General features: G+C 40.5%; 1 non-coding gene across 1 annotated transcript; it reads right to left on the bottom strand.

Annotated features, from left to right (window-relative positions):
• Positions 1 to 10,464: 10,464 nt before the first annotated feature.
• On the bottom strand, positions 10,465 to 10,572 carry LOC112804575 (small nucleolar RNA R71). Its single transcript, XR_003203185.1, has one exon. It is a non-coding gene; the product is annotated as a small nucleolar RNA R71 (small nucleolar RNA).
• Positions 10,573 to 19,504: the final 8,932 nt, after the last annotated feature.

Genomic DNA, 19,504 nt, shown 5'->3' with positions numbered 1-19,504 from the left:
ATGAGCTCGAGTTTGAACGAATAAAGAACAAAAAGATACTGCCTGAGTTGACATTCCAATTCAACGAAGATGAATGCCCACAGATTCGAGAAAAATTTGAGCAAAGGGGTTGGCAAAAGCTCACTAACCCGGAAGCAAGGATAAATGCAACCATCATCAAGGAATTCTATGCAAATGTGGTTAGAGAAGACAAGACCATAGCCCCCACCTTCAAGAGCTACGTAAGAGGAACAGAGGTAAATTTCAGTCCCAATGCTATAACAAGAACTCTTCATCTGAAATCACCCCATTTTGATAAGCTCAGTTATCATGAAAGAATAAGTAATGGCCCCGACAATGATGAACTTGAAGAAATTGTGAAAGACATGTGTGTTATAGTTTAGGATTGGAAAAGGTACTCAGATAAGAGACCATGGTTCATTAGGAGAGGTGACCTCATCCCGGAAGCCAAGGGATGGTTTGAGCTTGTGAGACGGTCTATCCTTCCAGCCGCAAACAATTTTGAGGTCAATATTGCTCGAGCTACCATGGTACATTGCTTAGTAAAGGGTCGAAGCATCAATGTGCATGAACTTATAGCTGAAGGGATCCAGGATTCAGCCGAAAAGAATGATCTGGGTGCTAGACTTTGGTACCCCAGCACCATCCTTAGATTATGCATGAAAGCCAAGGTAGTCTTTGAAGACAGCAATCCAATTTGGGTAAGTCATGGGAGATCACTTACACTCCAATGCATAACCCATGTGACTCCAGCTCAACAGCAGAGAAGACCCTATCTAAGGAAGAAGACATCAGAAGAAGTACAAGAGGAAGAACCTTTCCAAGAAGAACCCCAACAAACAGAATATCATCAAGAAGAGTACTATGATCCAACCAATATAAATCTGTTTCACATCAAGGAAGCCATTGAGGATGTGGCAAGGAGCTATATGGAGGGACAAGAACAACAACTGTGGGTTCAAGCTCAAAAGATGGATTATCAAGAAAAACTACTCTTTAGTTGGATGGATCAACAAAGAGAGTGGCAAAAACAGCAATTGGAATTACAACAGGAGCATTACTCCTAGGTCACCCCAAGCCATCAGTCAAGTGTCCAAAAGGCAAGAAAGCCAAGACAAACTCCTCCAAGAACTCAACCAATGCCAGAAAGCTCAGATGAAAACCTTCAACGAATTCAGTGTGCTCAATGAAGGAAGGTAGCTGCATCGAGAAGAATTTAGCATAAACACTCAGGCTAAGTTAAACTATATGACTAGGCATATGCATAACTTGCATCCTGCCATCCAAGTTATGAGACAATTCACAAAGACTTAACAGAGCAAGAAGAGGGGAAGGTGAAACAGCAAAAGGAAGCGTTAAAGAAGAAGATGGAGGATGCCGGTTTCTGGAAAAAGCTGATAGGGAAGCGCAAGGGGAATGGAGACTCAAGCAATCAAGGAGGATCCCAAGACAAGGGAAGATGAGCATTCCAATAATTGAAAGGTGGTGGAGTTCTTTCTTAGTTTTATCTAATTCACAGCTTTAAATAAGGAAAATCATGTATGAAATAGAACATGCTTCCATAGTAGTCTAGGATTTTCAATTCTGCATTTAAGTTTCATTGTTAAAGTCTACGATTACTAGTTTAGTGTCCCTGGTTTTCAATCTTCATCTTGCTTACTTGTCTGATTGTCCCTTAAGCCAAATAAAAAGAAAATGCTATGAAAAGAACAAGAGTGGAGTTATTTCGTGAAGTAGGTTCTGAATGTTTGTGGTAGGATGACTAGTAAGCTAAGTTGGTTCACCAACAAGGAAACAAGGCAACTATCTATCCTAAATCCTATGCTTGAAACACATCCCATGAGACTAACTAAATAATAAGATCCCAATGAGAAAAGAAAAAGAGCAATAAAAATAAGAAGGAAAGAAACACAATAAGAAACAATGCTAGGCACCAAGGGTTTTAAGATAGAGGCATGTGTCTGTGGTGTTCATGTATAGGGGATTTACTTGGATGAATAAGCTCTCAGGAGTGCCTTATCACTTAGTAACTTGGGTTAACTAACTCGGGATTATCAGCTAAAAGTCCACTATCAAGAGTAACCCTTGCTACAGAACACTTAGTAACCCAAAAAGGTGCTGGACACCAAGGTCTCAAGAAAGAAAAATAACAAACCATGTGCCTGTGGTGTGTTTGTATAAGGGAAAGAAACTTGAGGGAGTAAGTCCTCAGGGGTGTCTTAACCACCTAGCACCTTGAACCAACTGGTTCGAGAGTGTTGACTGAAAGCTTATCATAAAGAGTCGCCCTCTTACAGAGCATTTAGCCAAAAGAAGAATGCAATAAATCTTGTGAAAACAAAAGAAGGAAGGATCAATAACTAGGAAGTATCAGGGGATGTAAACAAGCAAGTGTTCAAGGACATGATAAAGGTCTGAAACCTGGTAAAGGAATGAACCTAAGTTGCTATGCATGAAACTCCATAAAACTAAGAATTTGACTTCCATAATAATGATTCATTCCTCTTGCCTTTTCATTCATCAATTCATGCTTCAGTACTTGCTTAGAGACAAGCAAGCTTTAAGTTTGGTGTTGTGATGCCAGGGCATCTAGGCCAGTTTCACTTACATTTTCTTTACTATTTTAGTGTAGTTTCATGCATTTTCTTAGGAAATAAGCAAGTTTCAGGTAAAAGAACACTTACATCTTGATTTAGACAAATATTGTGAATTTTACATTATTTTCATGAGAATTATGCAAAGATTGATTGTTAAATTGGATAATGCATGATTTCATGACTTGGATTAGAACTTTGATGCACTTTATTTGTGTAATTTTAGGACAAAGGTAACAAGGAAGAGCCGCGTTAACATCCACGTTAACCTAGTTAACGTAGGCACTAACGTGGAATAGGGATAAGCTTGCAGCATTAATGAGAAAAGTGAATACCAGTAACACCCTCGAAGCCATCGTGAGCCATGTTAATTGCCACGTTAACTACATTAACGTGGTAGTTAACGTGGAGACAAAGAAAACTCCAACGTTAGTGGTAATTGTGATCACCACTAACGCTCCAAGATGTGGCAATGAACCATGTTAAGAGTCACGTTAACTTAGTTAACGTGGACTCTAATGTGGGAGAGAGGAACAATGCCAACTTTAGTGACACTCACCTTTGTCACTAACGTTGGATCAAGCTTGCATTGCCCATGTTAGTGGTCACGTTAAGACCACTAACGTGAAAGTTAACGTGGAGTTAAGATTGATGAGCCAACGTTAGTGACATTCACCTTTGTCACTAACGTTGGGAATGGCATTCATAACCACGTTAAGAGCCACGCTAACTTAGTTAACGTGAGCTCTAACGTGAGGGCTAGGGGCACAAGGCAACGTTAATGGGAAAGGTAAGTCCCAATAATGCTTGCGAAGGTGAGGCATAACCACGTTAAGAGTCACGTTAACTTAGTTAACGTGAGCTCTAACGTGGAAACTAGGGGCACAAGGCAACGTTATTGGGAAAGGTGAGTCCCAATAACGCTTGCGAAGGTTTATAAGGCAATGTTAGTGGCCACGTTAGTGCCACTAATGTTGGAGTTAACGTGGGCCATATGGGGGGAAGTTAGTGAGAAAAGTGATTGCCACTAACGTTCTCGAACCCATAATGTCACTCAGTGTTAACACCACTAATGCCCCAAGCCAAAGTCCATGCTTACATCACTTTTTCTCTGCAAATAAAGCTGAGCCCACTAAAGATTCCCAACTGCTTCAACTTAAGATCAAAGGCCCATATCCAAGACTTGCAGAATTGACTAGAAGACCAAGAAGAGTAGTATATATAGGAGTAGTTTTGAACTAGAAAAGGGGATTGGCATATTAGAGAAAACTACACTCTGTATATTTTACTTTTCTGCAACTTCTAGAGTTAGAATGTATTTTCCTTCTTCTTCTTCATTTCCATTTTCCAGAGCCATGAACAACTAAACCCCTTTCATTGGGTTAGGGAGCTCTGTTGTAATTTGATGGATCAATCATAGTTTTCATTATTCTTCTTCTTTCTTTTCTATTGAACTTACTAGAAAGCTTTTGATCTTCATCTAATTGGATTGTTATCTTGGGAAAGAAACTCTCCATAATTGGATCTCCTCTGAGCCTTGGAAAAGGGATGAGGAGATCATGCTAGAAATGCTTTCTCATGTTGGACCAAATTGGGGTTTGAATGGGTATAGTGATATATAACCTTACCAACACTTTGATTTGGAAATACATGTGGTATAATCAGTGAACATACCTCATCTCTTCTCATGAGCAATTAAATCAAGGAAATGGGCAATTGTTCAAGTATAGAGAGATTGGATTGCCAAGGAATTGGAATCCAATCACTTAAGATTGCTAAGGAGATCAATGAATGCATTGATTGAGGAAGAGATGAGAATGAACTTGATCCGGAGAATGCAATACCTCCTGAACCCAATGAATTCCCCATTTCTGATCTTACCCATTCTCTTTATTTTCTATTATTTACTTTCATGCTAATCACCACCATTTCCCATTTAAGATTCTACACTTTATTTTCTGTGATTTACTTTCCTCGCCATTTAATTTTCTGCAATTCTCCATTCAATTTCTATTTAGCTCAACTAGAGCAATCTTCCAATTAAAATTGCTTGACCAATCAATCCCTGTGGGATTCGACCTCACTCTACTGTGAGTTTTTACTTGACAATAATTCGGTATACTTGCCGAAGGAGATTTGTTGAGAGACAAATTCTCATGCATCAAAAATGGTATAAAAGAGTACATTCTCCAGTAAGTAGAAAAGTGCAAAAAAGTAAATATACAAGGTGTAGTTCTCCAAATTGCCCAGTTCCTTTCTAGTTCAAAACTACTTCTATATATACTACTCTTCTTGCTCTTCTAGTTAGTTCTTCATGTTTTGGATATGGGCCTTTGATCTTGAGTTGAAGCCGTTACAATCTTCAGTGAGCTCAGCTTTGCTTGCAGAAAAGTGTGAGTTAGGCATGGACGTTAGTTAGGACGTTAGTAGTGTTAACGTTAAGTGAAAATGTGGGTTCAAGAACGTTAGTGACGATCACCTTTTTCACTAATCATCCAACCCACTAATGATCCATGTTAACTTCAACGTTAGTGGCACTAACATGACCACTAACGTTGCCTCTTGGTCCTTCGCAAACGTTATTGGCGTTCACCTTTTTCAATAACGTTGGCTCTTTGGGTCTTCTCCCCACGTTAGAGTTCACGTTAGTGTAACTAACGTGACCTTTAACTTGGGCATGCCTAAGCTTCGAGAGCATTAGTGACACTTACCTTTGTCACTAACGCTCCAAACGCCCCTCCTTCCCACGTTAGAGTTCACATTAATTGGATTAACGTGACCACTAACGTGGTGGTGATTGCCATCTCCAACGTTAGTGACAAAGGTGAGTGTCACTAACATTGGCCCATCATGCTTAGCTCCACGTTACTCTTCACGTTAGTGGTCTTAACGTGACCACTAACATAGGCACTCTTGGCTTAGTCCAACGTTAGTGACAAAGGTGAGTGTCACTAACGTTGGCGATTGCTTCCTCCCCCCACGTTAGAGTTCACGTTAATTAGATTAACGTGGCTCTTAACGTGGCTAAATATACCTTTGTGGAACGTTAGTGGCATTCACTTTTACCACTAACGTTGGAGCTTCTCTTTTCCTCCACGTTAGCTACCACGTTAATGTACTTAACGTGGCAACTAACGTGGGCTATGATGGCATCGAAGGCGTTATTGGCGATCACTTTTTCCATTAATGCTACAAGCTTGTCCCCATTCCATGTTAGTGGTCACGTTAATTAGCTTAACGTGACAACTAACGTGGCTCCTTCTTGCTTCCTTTGTCCTGAAATCAAGCAATTAAAGTGCATCAAAGCTCTGCTCCATGTCATGAGATTATGCATCATCAATTATATCATTCAATTCCTGCCTAATTCTCATAAAATCATGTAAAGTTCACAATGTTTGCTTGAATCAAGATGTAAGTGTATTTTCATCCAAAGCTTGCTTATTTTACTAAGAAAATGAATGAAACTACCCTAAAACAGTAAAGAAAAGGTAAGTGAAACTGGCCAAGATGCCCTGGCATCAGGTCTATCTAAAACTCACCTTTCCAACTTCTCCGAACCTCCCAACTGCCACCAGAAGTTGATATTACAAACACAATTATTCAAGCAAGGAAATCGCATATAGAAAGCAGATACAACAATTAAACAAGTAGCAAGTAGTTATGCAATCAATTAGGCATTCCAAATAGAACATATCAAACAAACACATAGATGCATATGATGCATGCCTGTCCTAGTGGCTGATGAGTCTCATCTGTTGCTTATCAAGCCAACCCGACAAGTCCGGGGAGCTAACCATTGGACTGTCCCTCTGTTACGTATCCCCAACTCGAGTAATACTCAATCATAATCATAATCATATAACACCCACACTGGTGTTTATTCATGGGGGCGATGATGAGCGGATAATTTGTATACTTTTTGGCATTGTTTTTAGTATGTTTTTAGTATGATCTAGTTAGTTTTTAGTATATTTTTATTAGTTTTTAGTTAAAATTCACTTTTCTGGACTTTACTATGAGTTTGTGTGTTATTCTGTGATTTCAGGTATTTTCTGGCTGAAATTGAGGGACCTGAGCAAAAATCTGATTCGGAGACCAAAAAGGACTGCAGATGCTGTTGGATTCAGACCTCCCTGCACTCGAAGTGGATTTTTTGGAGCTACAGAAGCCCAATTGGCGCGCTCTCAACGGCGTTGGAACGTAGACATCCTGGGCTTTCCAGCAATATATGATAGTCCATACTTTGCCCAAGATTTGATGGCCCAAACCGGCGTTCAAAGTCACCCTCAGAAATCCCAGCGTTAAACGCTGGAACTGGCACCCAAATGGGAGTTAAACGCCCAAACTGGCACTAAAGCTGGCGTTTAACTCCAAGAAGAGTCTCTGCACGAAAAATGCTTCATTGCTCAGCCCAAGCGCACACCAAGTGGGCCCGGAAGAGGATTTTTATGTCATTTACTCATTTCTGTACACCTTAGGCTACTAGTTTTCTATAAGTAGGACCTTTGACTATTGTATTAGAAATCTTTTGATCACTTGAGATCTCTAGATCATCTTTGGACATTTAGTTCTTAGATCATTGGGAGGCTGGCCATTCGGCCATGCCTAGACCTTATGCTTATGTATTTTCAACGGTGGAGTTTCTACACACCATAGATTAAGGTGTGGAGCTCTGCTGTACCTCGAGTATTAATGCAATTACTATTGTTCTTCCATTCAATTCCGCTTGTTCTTGTTCCAAGATATCACTTGTTCTTCAACTTGATGAATGTGATGATCCGTGACACTCATCATCATTCTCACCCATGAACAAGATGACTGACAACCACTCTTGTTCTACAAGCAACCAAGGCTCTAGTGAATATCTCTTGGATTCCTGATTGCACGATGCATGGTTGATCGCCTGACAACCGAGTGCTCGTCTGACAAACGAGCCAACCATTCCGTGAGATCAGAGTCTTCGTGGTATAGGCGAGAACTGATGGCGGCATTCAAGAGAATCCGGAAGGTCTAACCTTGTCTGTGGTGTTCTGAGTAGGATTCAATAACTGAATGACTGTGACGTGCTTCAAACTCCTGAAGGCGGGGCGTTAGTGACAGATGCAAAAGAATCACTGGATTCTATTCCGGCCTGATTGAGAACCGACAGATGAATTCCGCTATGCTGTGACAGAGCATATGCAATCGCTTTCACTGAGAGGATGGGAGGTAGCCACTGACAACGGTGAAACCCTTGCTTAAGCTTGCCATGGAAAGGAGTAAGAAGGATTGGATGAAGACAGTAGGAAAACAGAAAGACGGAAGGGAAGGCATCTTCATGCGCTTATCTGAAGTTCCTACCAATGAATTACATAAGTATCTCTATCTTTACCTTTGTGTTATTTTCGTTCATCACCATTACCATTTGAGTTTGCCTGACTAAGATTTACAAGATGACCATAGCTTGCTTCAATACTAACAATCTCCGTGGGATCGACCCTTACTCGCGTAAGGTTTATTACTTGGACGACCCAGTGCACTTGCTGGTTAGTTGTGCGAAGTTGTGTAATGCCATGGTATTGAGCTACCAAGTTTTTGGGGTTCATGACCGGGGATTATGAGAGTTGTGAAAAAGTATTGTTCACAATTTCGCGCACCAAGTTTTTGGCGCCGTTGCCGGGGATTGTTCAAGTTTTGAGCAAGCTTTTGGTAACATTAGTGCCAAGATCCGGCAACAACACCAATTTTTTTGCGTTATTGCCAGGGATTGTTCAAGTTTGGACAACTGACGGTTCATCTTGTTGCTTAGATTAGGTATTTATTTTTTTTTTCGAAATTCTTGAAGATGAATTCTAGAGTTTCATGATGATTTGTTGAAATCTGGCTGGCTGAGAAGCCATGTCTAATCTCATTGGACCGAGGTATCAACTTATCACCACAAGAGCTTGTTGATTTCTTATCAATCTTGCTTTTGGAGCAATGATCTGCTAAGGCTTGGCTGGCCTTTGGCCATGTCTAGTGTTTTGGACCGAAGCTTTCTTTGAAAGCTTGGCTGGCTGTGAAGCCATGTCTAATTCCTGGACCGGAGTCTTAGACTAGCATTGCACTGATTCCTGGAATTCTCATTAAGAATTTTGATACCTTTTTCCACGTAATTTTCGAAAAACACAAAAAAATTAAAAAATCATAAAATCCAAAAATTTCTTGTTTGAGTCTAGTGTCTCATCATGAGTTTGGTGTCAATTGCATGCATTCATTCATATATCTTAGTGATCTTCAAGATGTTCTTGATGATTTACTTGCTCTGATCTTTGAATTCTATTGACTTGAGTATCTTGTGTGTCTCATATGCATTTTCATTTTGTTAGTGTCAGCAGTATACAAACTGCTAAGTTTGGTGTCTTGCATGCATTGTTATTTGATTCTTGTTGCATTTTGATTTTTCCTTATTATTAAAAATCGAAAAATATTTTTAATTTGTGTCTTTTCAAGTCAATAATAAAGAGAATTGAAGATTCAGAACATACAGCAGAGGAATTGCACAGAAAAAGCTGGGCGTTCAAAACGCCCAGTGAAGAAGGACAGACTGGCGTTTAAACGCCAGCCAGGGTACCTGGTTGGGCGTTTAACGCCCAAAAGGGTAGTATTTTGGGCGTTAAACGCCAGAATGTGCACCATTCTGGGCGTTTAACGCCAGGATGGCTAGAAGGGAAGATTTTGTTTTCAAATCAAATTTTTTTTAGTTTTCAAAATCTTTTCAAAATCAAATCTTTTTCAAAATCAATTTCTTTCCATTTTTAAAGATACTTACTATCAATCAATGATTTGATTCAACATTTCAAGTATGTTACCTTTTCTGTTGAGAAAGGTTTAATGTTTGAATCATATCCTTTCTTGTTAGTCAAGTTTTTAATTTTTAAATCAAATCTTTTTAAAATGTTTTTCAAATCATATCTTCTCAATCACATTTTTTAAATCAATCATATCTTCTTAACCACATCTTTTTCAAAATAGTTTTCAATCAAATCTTTTTGAGTTCTAATTTCAAAATCTTTTTCAAAAAATCACTTGATTTCTTTTCCATTTTCATTTTCGAAAATTAAGTAATGTTTTTCAAAAATGTTTTCAAAATTTTTCACTTAATTTTCGAATATTACTTCCCTCCTTCTCATATCCTTCTATTTATGGACTAACACTATTCCTTAATGAAAAATTTGAACTCCATCTTCTCTGATAAGTTCGAATTTTCCACTTCTGTCTTCTACTCTTCTTTTCCTCTGACACCTTAAGGAATCTCTATACTGTGACATAGAGGATTCCACATTTTTCTTGTTCTCTTCTCTTTCTTATGAGCAGGAGCAAAGACAAAGGCATTCTTGTTGAGGCTGATCCTGAACCTGAAAGGACCTTGAAGAGAAAGCTAAGAGAAGCCAAAGCACAACTCTCTTTAGAGAACCTGAACGAATTCTTCAAGGAAGAAGAACTCATGGCAGCCGAAAACAACAACAATGCCAACAATGCAAGGAAGGTGCTGGGTGACTTTACTGCACCTACTCCCGATTTCTATGGGAGAAGCATCTCTATCCCTGCCATTGGAGCAAACAACTTTGAGCTTAAGCCTCAATTAGTTTCTCTAATGCAACAGAATTGCAAGTTCCATGGACTTCCATTGGAAGATCCCCATCCGTTTTTAGCTGAGTTCTTGCAAATCTGTGACACTGTTAAGACTAATGGGGTTGACCCTGAGGTCTACAGACTTATGCTATTCCCTTTTGCTGTAAGAGACAAAGCTAGAACATGGTTGGACTCTCAACCTAAAGAAAGCCTGGACTCTTGGGAAAAGCTAGTCAATGCCTTCTTGGCAAAGTTCTTTCCACCTCAAAAATTGAGTAAGCTTAGAGTGGAAGTCCAAACCTTCAGACAGAAGGAAGGAGAATCCCTCTATGAAGCTTGGGAAAGATACAAACAATTGATCAGAAAGTGTCCCACTGATATGCTTTCTGAATGGAGCATCATAGGTATTTTCTATGATGGTCTCTCTGAACTGTCCAAGATGTCTTTGGATAGCTCTTCTGGAGGATCTCTTCATCTGAAGAAGACGCCTACTGAGGCTCAAGAACTGATTGAAATGGTTGCAAATAACCAATTCATGTACACTTCTGAAAGAAATCCTGTGAACAATGGGACTAGTCAGAAGAAAGGTGTTCTTGAAATTGACACTCTGAATGCCATATTGGCTCAGAACAAAATATTGACCCAACAAGTCAATATGATTTCTCAAAGTCTGTCTGGAATGCAAAATGCACCAAGCAGTACTAAGGAAGCTTCATCTGAGGAAGAAGCTTATGATCCTGAGAACCCTTCAATAGAAGAGGTGAATTACATGGGAGAACCCTATGGAAACACCTACAATCCTTCATGGAGGAATCATCCAAATCTTTCATGGAAGGATCAACAGAGACCTCAACAAGGTTTCAATAACAATAATGGTGGAAGAAACATGTTTAGCAATAGCAAGCCTTTTCCATCATCTTCTCAGCAACAGACAGAGAGTTCTAAGCAGAATACCTCTGACTTAGCAACCATGGTCTCTGATCTAATCAAAACCACTTAACGTTTCATGACTGAAACTAGGTCCTCCATTAGGAATTTGGAAGGACAAGTGGGTCAGCTGAGCAAGAAAATTACTAAACTCCCCCCTAGTACTCTCCCAAGCAATACAGAAGAAAATCCAAAAGAAGAGTGCAAGGCCATCAACATGGCCGAATTCTGGGAGGAAGAAGAGGCAGTGAACGCCACTGAGGAAGACCTCACTGGACGTCCACTGGCCTCCAATGAGTTCCCCAATGAGGAACCATGGGAATCTGAGGCTCAAACTGAGACCATAGAGATTCCATTGGACTTACTTCTGCCATTCATGAGCTCTGATGAGTATTCTTCCTCTGAAGAGGATGAGTATGTCACTGAAGAGCAAGTTGCCAAATACCTTGGAGCAATCATGAAGCTGAATGACAAGTTATTTGGAAATGAGACTTGGGAGGATGAATCCCCTTTGCTCACCAAAGAACTGAATGACTTGTCCAGGCAGAAACTACCTCAAAAGAGGCAGGATCCTGGGAAGTTTTCTATACCTTGTACCATAGGCACCATGACCTTCAAGAAGGCCTTGTGTGACTTAGGGTCAAGTGTAAACCTCATGCCCCTCTCTGTAATGGAGAAGTTAGGGATCTTTGAGGTGCAAGTTGCAAAAATCTCACTAGAGATGGCAGACAACTCAAGAAAACAAGCCTATGGACTTGTAGAAGATGTTCTGGTTAAAGTTGAAGACCATTACATCCCTACTGATTTCATAGTCCTAGAGACTGGAAAGTGCATGGATGAATCCATCATCCTTGGCAGACCCTTCCTAGCCACAGCAAGGGCTGTGATTGATGTTGATAGAGGAGAGCTGATCATTCAAGTGAATGAAGAATCCTTGGTGTTTAAGACCCAAGGGTATCCCTCTGTCATCATGGAGAGGAAGCATGAAGAGCTTCTCTCAAAACAGAGCCAAACAGAGCCCCCACAGTCAAACTCTAAGTTTGGTGTTGGGAGGCCACAACCAAACTCTACGTTTGGTGTTGAACCCCCACATTCAAACTCTAAGTTTGGTGTTGGGAGGTTCCAACACGGTTCTGAGTATCTGTGAGGCTCCATGAGAGTCCTCTGTCAAGCTAGTGACAATAAAGAAGTGCTTGTTGGGAGGCAACCCAATGTTTTATAATTAATTATTTTCTTTTGTTATTTTATCTCTTTTGTAGGTTGATGATCATAAAAAGTCACAAAATCCATGAAAAAAGCAAAAACAGAATGAAAAACAGGAAGAAAAACAGCACACCCTGGAGGACGCACCCACTGGCGTTTAAACGCCAGTGAGGTTAGCTGGTGGGCGTTTAACGCCCAGTCTGGCACCATTCTGGGCGTTTAACGCCAGAAAGGGGCACCAGACTGGCGTTAAACGCCAGAAAGGGGCAAGATGCTGGCGTTAAACGCCAGAAATGGGCACCAGCCCGGCGTTTAACGCCAGAAATGGCAAAAAACGTGATTTTGCATGCCATTTGGTGCAGGGATGACTTTTCCTTGACACCTCAGGATCTGTGGACCCCACAGGATCCCCACCTACCCTACCACTCTCTCTCTTCTTCACCAATCACCTCAACACCTCTTCCCCAAAAACCCCTCACCTATCAAATCCCATCTTTCTCTTCACCACTCACATCCATCCTTCATTAAACCCCACCTACCTCACCATTCAAATTCAAACCACTTTCCCACCCAAACCCACCCTCAAATGGCCGAACCTCTCTCTCCCCCTCTCCTATATAAACCCTCCTTCACTCCTTCATTTTCACACACCTTAAACACTACTTCTTCTCCCTTTTGGCCGAACACAAAGCCCTCTCCATCTCCTCCATTTCTTCTTCTTCTACTCTCTTCTTTCTTCTTTTGCTCGAGGACGAGCAAACATTTTAAGTTTGGTGTGGTAAAAGCATAGCTTTTTGTTTTTCCATAACCATTTATGGCATCCAAGGCCGGAGAAACCTCTAGAAAGAGGAAAGGGAAGGCAAAGGCTTCCACCTCCGAGTCATGGGAGATGGAAAGATTCATCTCAAGGGTGCATCAAGACCATTTCTATGAAGTTGTGGCCTTGAAGAAGGTGATCCCCGAGGTCCCTTTTTCACTCAAAAAGGGTGAATATCCGGAAATCCGACATGAGATCCGAAGAAGAGGTTGGGAAGTTCTTACCAACCCCATTCAACAAGTCGGAATCTTGATGGTTCAAGAGTTCTATGCCAATGCATGGATCACCAAGAACCATGACCAAAGTGTGAACCCGAATCCAAAGAATTATCTTACTGTGGTTCGGGGGAAATACTTGGATTTTAGTCCAGAAAGTGTGAGGGTGGCGTTCAACTTGCCTATGATGCAAGGAGATGAGCATCCTTACACTAGAAGGGTCAACTTTGATCAAAGGTTGGACCAAGTCCTCACAGTCATATGTGAAGAGGGCGCCCAATGGAAGAGAGATTCAAGAGGAAAGCCGGTTCAATTAAGAAGGCATGACCTCAAGCCCGTGGCTAGAGGATGGTTAGAGTTTATACAACGCTCAATCATTCCCACTAGCAACCGGTCCGAAGTTACCATAGACCGGGCTATCATGATCCATAGCATCATGATTGGAGAAGAAATAGAGGTTCATGAGGTTATAGCCCAAGAACTCTATAAGGTGGCGGACAAGTCCTCTACCTTGGCAAGGTTAGCCTTTCCTCATCTCATTTGTCACCTCTGTTATTCAGTGGGAGTTGACATAGAGGGAGACACCCCCATTGATGAGGACAAGCCCATCACTAAGAAGAGGATGGAGCACACAAGAGACCCCACTCATCATGAGATCCCTGAGATTCCTCAAGGGATGCACTTTCCTCCACAAGACTATTGGGAGCAATTAAACACCTCCCTAGGAGAGTTGAGTTCCAACATGGGACAACTAAGGGTGGAGCATCAAGAACACTCCATCATCCTTCATGAAATTAGAGAAGATCAAAGAATCATGAGAGAGGAGCAACAAAGACAAGGAAGAGACATTGAGGAGCTCAAGCACTCCATAGGATCTTCAAGAGCAAGAAAGAGCCGCCATCACTAAGGTGGACCCGTTCTTTGATTTCCTTGTTCTTTATTCTTCTGTTTTTCGAATTTTATGCTTATGTTTATCCATGTTTGTGTCTTGTGATCATTAGTGTCTTAGTGTCTATGCCTTAAAGTTATGAATGTCCTATGAATCCATCACCTTTCTTGAATAAAAATGTGCTTAATTGATAAAAGAAAAAGAATTGCATGAATTTTGAATTTTATAACAGTTTAATTATTTTGATGTGGTGGCAATATTTTTGTTCTCTGAATGTATGCTTAAACAGTGCATATGTATCTTGAATTTGTGGTTCATGAATGTTGGCTCTTGAAAGAATGATGAAAAAGGAGACATGTTACTGAGGATCTGAAAAATCATAAAAATGATTCTTGAAGCAAGAAAAAAGGCATTTCTATTCAAAAAAAAAAAACCGAAAAAAAAAAGAAGAAAACAAAAAAAAATAGAGAATAAAGAGTTGTGATCCAAGGCAAATAAGAGTGTGCTTAAGAACCCTGGACACCTCTAATTGGGGACTTTAGCAAAGCTGAGTCACAATCTGAAAAGGTTCACCCAATTATGTGTCTGTGGCATGTATGTATCCGGTGGTAATACTGGAAGACAGAGTGCTTTGGGCCACAGCCAAGACTCAATAAGTAGCTTTGTTCAAGAATCATCATACTTTAATAGGAGAATCATTAACACTATCTGGACTCTGAGTTCCTAAAGAAGCCAACCATTCTGAATTTCAAAGGATAGAGTGAGATGCCAAAACTATTCAGAGGCAAAAAGTTAAAAGCCCCGCTCATCTAATTAATACTGATCTTAACAGATGTTTTTGGAATTCATTGCATATTCTCTTCTTTTTATCTTATTTGATTTTCAGTTGCTTGAGGACAAGCAACAATTTAAGTTTGGTGTTGTGATGAGCGGATAATTTGTATACTTTTTTGCATTGTTTTTAGTATGTTTTTAGTATGATCTAGTTAGTTTTTAGTATATTTTTATTAGTTTTTAGTTAAAATTCACTTTTCTGGACTTTACTATGAGTTTGTGTGTTTTTCTGTGATTTCAGGTATTTTCTGGCTGAAATTGAGGGACCTGAGCAAAAATCTGATTCGGAGACCAAAAAGGACTGCAGATGCTGTTGGATTCTGACCTCCCTGCACTCGAAGTGGATTTTCTGGAGCTAAAGAAGCCCAATTGGCGCGCTCTCAACGGCGTTGGAAAGTAGACATCCTGGGCTTTCCAGCAATATATGATAGTCCATACTTTGCCCAAGATTTGATGGCCCAAACCGGCGTTCAAAGTCACCCTCAGAAATCCCAGCGTTAAACGCTGGAACTGGCACCCAAATGGGAGTTAAACGCCTAAACTGGCACTAAAGCTGGCGTTTAACTCCAAGAAGAGTCTCTGCACGAAAAATTCTTCATTGCTCAGCCCAAGCACACACCAAGTGGGCCCGGAAGAGGATTTTTATGTCATTTACTCATTTCTGTACACCTTAGGCTACTAGTTTTCTATAAGTAGGACCTTTGACTATTGTATTAGAAATCTTTTGATCACTTGAGATCTCTAGATCATCTTTGGACATTTAGTTCTTAGATCATTGGGAGGCTGGCCATTCGGCCATGCCTAGACCTTATGCTTATGTATTTTCAACGGTGGAGTTTCTACACACCATAGATTAAGGTGTGGAGCTCTGCTGTACCTCGAGTATTAATGCAATTACTATTGTTCTTCCATTCAATTCCGCTTGTTCTTGTTCCAAGATATCACTTGTTCTTCAACTTGATGAATGTGATGATCCGTGACACTCATCATCATTCTCACCCATGAACAAGATGACTGACAACCACTCTTGTTCTACAAGCAACCAAGGCTCTAGTGAATATCTCTTGGATTCCTGATTGCACGATGCATGGTTGATCGCCTGACAACCGAGTGCTCGTCTGACAAACGAGCCAACCATTCCGTGAGATCAGATTCTTCGTGGTATAGGCGAGAACTGATGGCGGCATTCAAGAGAATCCGGAAGGTCTAACCTTGTCTGTGGTGTTCTGAGTAGGATTCAATGACTGAATGACTGTGACGTGCTTCAAACTCCTGAAGGCGGGGCGTTAGTGACAGACGCAAAAGAATCACTGGATTCTATTCCGGCCTGATTGAGAACCGACAGATGAATTCCGCTATGCTGTGACAGAGCATATGCAATCGCTTTCACTGAGAGGATGGGAGGTAGCCACTGACAACGGTGAAACCCTTGCTTAAGCTTGCCATGGAAAGGAGTAAGAAGGATTGGATGAAGATAGTAGGAAAGCAGAGAGACAGAAGGGAAGGCATCTTCATGCGCTTATCTGAAGTTCCTACCAATGAATTACATAAGTATCTCTATCTTTACCTTTGTGTTATTTTCGTTCATCACCATTACCATTTGAGTTTGCCTGACTAAGATTTACAAGATGACCATAGCTTGCTTCAATACTAACAATCTCCGTGGGATCGACCCTTACTCGCGTAAGGTTTATTACTTGGACGACCCAGTGCACTTGCTGGTTAGTTGTGCGAAGTTGTGTAATGCCATGGTATTGAGCTACCAAGTTTTTGGGGTTCATGACCGGGGATTATGAGAGTTGTGAAAAAGTATTGTTCACAATTTCGCGCACCAGGCGAGCTCATCTATAACTTTCACAGTGTTTGGCCACATTTACGACATAGGGTCAGCAGTGTACCGAGTCTCAACCTGGATACGTGGTGGCTGGTCACTGCTTTCACCCAGGAAAACTCGTATCTCAGATATTTGGAAGTGCAATAAAGAATCATACATATTCATTCTCAGCCATAACTTCATGTCAATACAGCCATCCGGCTCATAGCATAATCCATAACCAGCCTTTATTCATGATCAAATACAGCCATCTGGCACATAACATAAACAGAACTTCCACCATCATCTTAAGTAACTTCTTATGATCAATATCAATCATGATTTTTTTATTTTTCAACCATACTTCACTCCCAAGCTACCACCTTTCCTAACTTCATCTCATTACTAGGCATACTTATTATGATTTAGGGCTAAAAGAATGAAATTAGAGGCTTAGAGGTTTGAAATTAGATTTTAAAACATAAAACTCATCTTTGCTGAAAATAGGGGTCACATATACACGTGGGCTACGTGTACACATGAGCGCACATTTTGGCCCATGTCACGTACGCAACACCTTCCCGCGTATGCACGCGCGCCAAACAAAAATGAATGGCCGCATGTGATGGGGTCCACGTACGCAGAAACTTCAAGTCATGCGTACGCGTGGGCCACGCCGTACGCGTGAGCGAGCATTTTGGCCCATTTCGCATACGTAGCACCTGCCCGCATATGCACACACACCAAACAGAAAGAAATGGCTGCGTATGGTAGGTCCGCGTACGCATGTAATGCAGAAGCTCCCAAAAGCTAATAAGTCTAGAATTTTGAACTTTGTACACCAAACTTTGATTGAGCATAACTTTCACATTTTAAAACATTTTTCCTCCATTCTTCTAACGGCATTAACATCTCGGACCAAATTTTATTTCTAAATAAGTTTGAGACGAATTGGAGGTCCAGACACCAAGTTATACTCCGCCAAAGTTGGGCCAAAATCACAATTTTCACAAAACTTAACAAACTTTAATTTCAAAACATACGATTTCCAAACCCTTTAAAACCAACCCAAACCTTAGGCATTCAGCATCAAGCCACTCCCAAATCATATTTTAAACTTTCTTATTCAATTCACAATCTACCAATTCACCACTTTTAACTATCTCAATTGAATAACTCGATTTCAAACAAGATACCATATCAAACCTTATTCCATACCTCAATTCTAACAATATTCAATTTAATCAACCACTATATATAAAAATCAAAATCTTTTTCACAACATGGTACCAACCACAGTTCAATCTCACTAACCATTAAACATATACTAAGGCATGCGTATCTTATATACAATATTCCATCAAGACTTCCAAAATCACAAACCACATACATAATAACACAATCCTTCTCAACCAATCAACAACATCAACAATTCAATTCCTATCCTAGGGTCACTAGCCTAAGTTTACACATAACATTACAATTTAGATACGAGAAACCAAAACCATAACTTGGTCGATTCCCCGATAAAACCCAAAACACTTCCAATTAAACTTTCCTCAAACTTTCAAGACTCCAACACCTCCAAAAATAGATTTTTAGCTTGCAATACACTTCAAGCTCCCAAAATCTTGATCAAGCTCCTACCCACTTACATATTGATCCCAAGGCATCTTAGGCTAGTTTCACTAGCCTTTTTTATTTCTTTTAAGTTAGTTTCATGCACTTTCTTGAGCTTTAAGCAAGTATTTGGATGAGAATTTTATGCATACTCTGATTCAATCAAGTATGGAAAATTGATGCATTTTTATAAGAATTATGCTAGATTTACTTGTTTGTTATAAATGATGCAAAATCTTGTAAATTTGGCAAAGCTTTCATGCATGTGTTTGGTTGATGACAAGTGAAAGGAAGCAACAAAAGGCCAGGGAATGAAGCAAAGGATGCAACGTTGGTGGCAAAAATTGGGTCACCAACGTTGCCTCAAATGTTGGGGAAGAGGGCCATGCAACATTGGTGGCCAAAGTTGGCTCACCAACGTTGCTAGGCAACGTTGGTGGCCAAAGTTGGCTCACCAACATTGCTAGGCAACGATTTAATTGAGGTTAAAATGCAACGTTGGTGGCAAAAGTTGATTCACCAATGTTGCCTCAAAAATTTTGCAAAACATGGTGCCAATGTTGGAGGCAACATTGGCTCACCAACGTTACCTCAAACGTCTTCGATAACTCTCAAAGTTGGAGCTGGACAAACTGACTTGTGTGCGTACGCACAAATATGTGTACATACACACAAGAAGAAAATTTTAAAATGTGCGCACGCACAAGGCAGTGTGCGTATGCACAAGTGTGCAACGTTAGAGACAACGTTGGTGAACCAAGGTTACATCCACCGCTTGCGATAAAAACTTCAAATTTGGAGTGACGCATACGCATCGAGGACGCGTACGCGTGAACGTGCATTTTTGCCAATCTCGCGAACGCGGGAGCGACGCATACGCGCAAAAAGCTGTTTTGATGCGTACACATGGGTGGACGAACATTGGTGCACCAAGATTGAGTCAAACGTTGATGACAATGCTCAAATCATTTTGTACACAACGTTTGACCTAACATTTTC

Source organism: Arachis hypogaea, chromosome 5, assembly GCF_003086295.3.
Source record: "Arachis hypogaea cultivar Tifrunner chromosome 5, arahy.Tifrunner.gnm2.J5K5, whole genome shotgun sequence".
Classification (NCBI taxonomy): domain Eukaryota; kingdom Viridiplantae; phylum Streptophyta; class Magnoliopsida; order Fabales; family Fabaceae; genus Arachis; species Arachis hypogaea.
Note: the sequence above shows the minus strand (reverse complement) of the source record. Positions and strands in the feature narration are given on the sequence as shown.